The sequence below is a fragment of the Oncorhynchus masou genome, chromosome 1 (genome assembly GCF_036934945.1).
Source record: "Oncorhynchus masou masou isolate Uvic2021 chromosome 1, UVic_Omas_1.1, whole genome shotgun sequence".
Lineage (NCBI taxonomy): Eukaryota > Metazoa > Chordata > Actinopteri > Salmoniformes > Salmonidae > Oncorhynchus > Oncorhynchus masou.
Window position 1 is genome coordinate 30,105,488 of NC_088212.1, and position 6,000 is coordinate 30,111,487.

A 6,000-nucleotide genomic window follows, 5' to 3' on the forward strand; every position below is an offset into this window, starting at 1 on the left:
TAACTGACTTGCCTAAACTATAGTTTGTTCACAATAAATTTGTGGAGTGGTTGAAAAATGAGTTTTAATGACTCCAACCTAAGTTTACTTCCGACTTCAACTGTAGGTAGGGGTTAAACCTGACTAGACAATCAGGATGGATAATAAACAGAGTAGCAGCAGCGTATGTGATAGTGTGTGACGTCAATATGTTTGTGTGTTGGAGTTTAGGTGGAGTCCAGTGAGTCTGCGTAGTGCCGGTGCAAGAGTCAACAGAAATAAAAAGGGGCTCAATGCAAATAGTCAGGGTTGACGTTTTATGAACTGTTCAGCAGTCTTATGGCTTAGGGGTAGGAGCTGTTCAGGAGCCTTTTGGTTCCAGACTTGGCACTCCGGTACCACTTGCTGTGCGTTAGCAGAGAGAACAGTCTATGACTTGGGTAGCTGGAGTCTGGCTTATTTTTAGACATTGTAACAATACTCTTCAAACCATGTCATGTTTCCAGAGTGGGCTCTATCATACTTTTAATGATATGACCCATTTTTATACATAGATCTTGACATAGGTCACTAACCAATTCCAGTCCTCCTTTAGGTCACCGGCACAGTTCCCTTTGAAATGTTTTGTCCATTCACTGTTTTGGTGATGCTCAAATTGATTATACCTTCAGAATTAGCGGAGAGCCCACTCTGGAAATTTGATTTACTTGTAGAGCAAGGTTCCCCAACTGGTGGCCCATGGGCCGAATTAGGCTCACTGGTGGTTTTATTTGGCCCCCCAACTGTTTTTGTTTATTGGAATTTTCATTGTTGGACACAAAACACTAGGAAATCATCTCCAAGTGAGTTTTAATTTAGGAAATGTATTCCCACACGAGAGACAGGTAATCATATCCAAATTTAAGCAAGGTTTGAAATTGTTTGTCATATTATATCTGTTTAGGTTTCTTACGGTCATTTTGCAGTCTACAAATTATTTGTAATTGTTCCGACCATCCGCTCAAGTAAAATCAGCCCACAGCTGAATCTAGTTGATGATTCCTGTTGTAAAGTATATGCTTCCAAACAATATGTCTTAAAGTGAAACAAATTCTACAAAGGTTGTTTTGAGATATTCAGATTAATAGTTGTGAAAGGTTTTATTTCAGAACCAAGACATACACATTTTACAGTAACTATAAGAAGAATGACACTAAGATGTCTGTCATGTACTGTTCAAGGGGTCTTTAAAAGGGTCTAAAATAGCTACTTTCATCATGATTTTCAACAGCAACAAAAACTGATGATACAAATGTAAAAACCATGTCAAATATCCATCTCCCAATGAAGTTTCTGTGAGAAAGAAAAAATATTTTCCGCTGGCATGGAATCGCTCTTTTGGGACATGATAGCTCCCCACTAACTAACTAACCTACTAATTATCTAACTAACCCACTAATCTAACTAACTAGCTAAAATCATGTGCTCAGAGTTGAGGTTTTGGTTCAACAAACCATCGCCTCATTTTGTGTGTGTGTGTGTGTGTGTGTGTGTGTATATTTATTCTCAAACTGTGTGCAGCATGACGAGGTGATTTTGTCTGTGTCGGAGTATGTTTATCTATCAGTTTCCTGCTGAGTAACATTATGGCATAGCAATGTTGTCCTCATCCCCTATTTACAAGTGATTTAGCCTAAAAATGAGACTGCATTTTATGATAACGAAACAACTGTCAAAGCTTGACTATCAAATTGATCAAGCTACGGTATGAAGCAGTTTTTCAGAATAGCTCAGTCATAAGAGTTAAGGATGACCAACCTAACTAATCAGTGACCACCACAGTGTGGAAGAGGTCTTACATCCTTGGCTTCTGTCCTTTATGTACTGCCATTACTGAATACTGCATTGATGAAACACATTCCCCATGTCCTTTTCACTGTGGAATAAACTGTCAGACATTTTGAAAAGCGCCTCTGTCTTGTTTTAGCGCTACTGTAATTATTTTTAGAAAGCGGCTAAACATTCTCCAGGCCTGGTGTTTCTTGGACCAATTTTAAGTCCAAGAATGATCTTTCTGTATGTATATTATCGCTCTGTGGGAACAGCAGGTTGCCACTTAACGCAGTATGGTTATCACTCTGTACTCCAGTGTGTGAAAGGCTCCCATGGAGGCTCTCTTTCTGTCTGCAGTAGGCAGCTTTCACTCAGCCAGCCAGTCACTGCTCCCCCATACCACCCACCCCAGCCTGCCTCTGTAGAGTGACAGACAGGTGACTGGGGCCATGTCTTTGGTCTCCTAATTGCAGTAATCATAGCGGCGTATGATTACTACCACAGTGTATTTGACACATGCAGAGCCCTTAATATTTACAATGCTGAAAAACACCTGTGCTTAACAAACCTCAAACTGCGGAGAGCACTTCAACAACAATTTCCTGTCCAATGTTTGAATTGGAGGAAATATTTTTTCTTAGCAATTCAAGAAAGCATACTTTCAAGACATCGGATTGTCCAAATGTTAACATAAGTATAATATTTGTAACATCTTAATGGTCAAAATGTCCACAATAAATGAACATTTCATTTCACAGGACAATATATTTATCTTGTGTCCTATGAATTGGGTAATAGTATAAAGTTGCTATCAGAGTGGCATTTGTGACATCTGGTTGAATTACTTATACTATAAGTAAATCAGGGAATATGTACAGTCCTCATGAGAGCCAGTTTCATCATAGTGCTTCATAGTGTTTTTGTGTTTTTGCGAATGCACTTGAAGGAACTTTCAAAGTTCTTGGAATGTTCCATATTGTCTGACCTCCATGTCTTAAAGTAATGATGGACTGTCGTTTCTCTTTGCTTATTTGAGCTGATCTTGCCATAATATGGACTTGGTCTTTTACCAAATAGAACTATCTTCTGTATACCACCCCTACCTTGTCACAACACAACTGATTGGCTCAAACGCATTACAAAGGGAAAAAAATCCACAAATGAACTTTTAACAAGGCACGCCCGTTAATTGAAATGCGTTCCAGGTGACTTCCAGTGTGTGCAAAGTTGTCAAGGCAAAGGGTGTCTACTTTGAAGAATCTCAAATATAAAATATATTTTGATGTGTTTAACACTTTTTGGGTTATTACATGATTCAATATGTGTTATTTCATCGTTTTGATGTCTTCACAGTTATTATGCAATGTAGAAAATAGCAAAAATATAGAAACCCTGGAATGAGTAAGTTTGTCCAAACTGTTGACTATTACTGTATATGAGTAGCACCATACAATAAGTTTGTGTTCAACATCGCCCCTACCCTCCCTCCATGTTCAGTTATCATATTTTATTCCTAGGGTTTAACAGCAGGGGGCAGTAACACCCCAAGTAAAACCGTGTTGCTGCTGTCTGAAAATTAAGCCTTCTTAGATTATTCTTCTGGTCGTGATTGTTCAACAGCTTGGTGATAAAGGTGGGATTGTGCTTGGTTTAGCTCATGGCATCAGGTGTGTCAGCCAGGTTAGGTATTAGGCCAAAATAAGACTATGCTGTTCTCCTGGACCAATATGCCCTCCCACCCGTCCCTACACACATACCAAGGTCTGCACCACTGCTGATAAGGATGATAGTACTGTCATTTTATATTGAACACACTTTCCATAGATGGCATGTCAAGGGGCAATATGCAGTTGCTACATCCATTTTTGGACTTAAATAAATTACATAATTGAGTTATATGTACCCAATGATTCTTGAAGAATATAGCTTATAAATGCCTCATGAGCTTAGTTCAACTCATGTACCCCATCAGAACCCCCAATATATTAAGGCTATCCAAACACTGTATAGCCTCAACATGGTTAAGACTATACTTTTGATATCATAGTGGGTCAGTCCTTGCGACCACAGCTGTCTATGATTTTGAGACTGGTTACATTTCTCCTGCCCCATCCCTCAGCTTTTTACCAAAACAGTGGTGGGGAAATGCTTTGTTTAAAATGCGGACTGCCCCTTTGAAGTGATGTCATATATTATGATTGGGCGATACGATTCTGAAGCAGCACTGCATGTACTTTGGGGATTTATGCAAATTTGTACACTTTTATGATGTAAGAAAGCTCTATTTTACACAGAATTTTCAATCACATTACAGGAGTCATTTATTCCACTTTAAACATGTGTTTATCCTGGATTAAGTTACAATTGTTGCAATAATGCCTCTCACCTGGGGTGTTTAGGACTAATAGTATATGCAATCGCATGGCCTTATGGCTATACAAATGTACCCAATGATTCTTGAAGAATATAGCTTAAGAATACAGCTTCTAAATAAATCATAATAGTAGATCTCACAAGCAGATTTTCTTTCATTAAATTTCAGGACATTTTTGGAAGTAAAAATGTTTGACCATTAAAAATAAAATGTTCCCTTAACCCTAACCCCAAAAACCCTAATGTTGATCCCAAATCCTAAACCTAACCCTAACCCCAAAAACCCTAACGTTGATCCCAAACCCTAAACTTTACCCTAACGTTGATCCTAAACCTAACCCTAACCCCAAAAACCCTAACGTTGATCCCAAACCCTAAACCTAACCCTAACCCCAAAAACCCTAATGTTGATCCCAAACCTAACCCTTAACCCTAACCCCCCAAAAACCTAACCTTGATCCTAAACCTAACCCTTAAGCTTAAAATAGCATTTGAACAAATTCAAGACATGAAAAAAGTTCAACCTTGTCAGGACATTCGGGTTAATTGTTAGGACATTGGGGTCCTGATAAAGTAGGAACACACACACACACACACACTGGCCTAAAATGGCCTTTTTCCTTTTGGGAACTGATTAAATGTCCCCAGTTGTTTTTACAATCCCTTGTGAGGACTTCTGGTCCCCACAAGGATAGCAAAACCACACACACATAATTGTGACCATTAAATTATGTAGATGATAATGATTATTTCATACTCTGACTTTTCTGACTGGTGATAATACACATTGTGAGACGATTAATGAAAAACAGTTCAGGAGTGCTCACAAAGTTAACCTGGAACACACTTTTTCCTCACATCCTTGTTACCATGGATACCATGGTCAAAATGTCAGCTGTCTGCATTTCTCTGAGACTGAGAGACTCTGTAATGATAAAGCTATGCAGCCACCATTTGTACAATGGTAACCACTACTTACATCTGCACATGCGCAGGCCCTCTTGGACCTTCAGCTGTCAGGAAGACACGTCCAGGAATAGTCTGATCCACAGCCACTCCGTAGTATTTTCTTACTTGGTCATTTATTTGCTTCGGGTAACTAAAGCATTGAAACTTGCACACCATTTCAGATGTTAACTGAGTTTAAGGACACACCTGTCTCTCATTCTCCATACTGAGAACTTGACTGGAAAGTGTGTGTGTGTGTGTGTGTGTGAGAGAGAAAGAAAGAGCCCAAGATATTGTATTGCACATTGATACACATAGGGACAGGCTTGAGTAGAAACACCAGTGCCCCCACCCTGTTCCCTCCCGATAGACCCCTACTCCCACCTCCCCTCTCCCTGTATCAGAAAAGGGGTTCTGCTTTCCATTTGAGCCCAATGTGATCCAGATGAGGGGTTTCCATAGGTAGGAGCGGCGGGGCCGGGCCCAGGGTCTTCACGGGTCACTTTTAATTTACCACAGAGCTCAGCCCACAGAATCCAAACACACAGGACCCCTTCACAGAACAGGCCAGGAAAGAATTTACACGCCACACCTTTATTCATTACCATATCAAGTGGTAACTCAAGGGCTTACAAGATATACTTCTCAATACTGTTTGGCATTTATGTAAGCATGCAAATGCATATTCATCAATTAGAGTTTCTTGTTTATTTTGCACAGTAAGCATGACTTTTTAGGGATTCACTGTCATATTGGAGGCTATCATTGTATATAAACTTTTCTTCTAAATTTATAAAGATTAAATTAGTTGAAGAGCAGTGCTGTATATATCTGGTGTAAGGGGGAGACAGGAGGGAGACAGAGGGAAAAGTAGGTTGGCTAGATTTC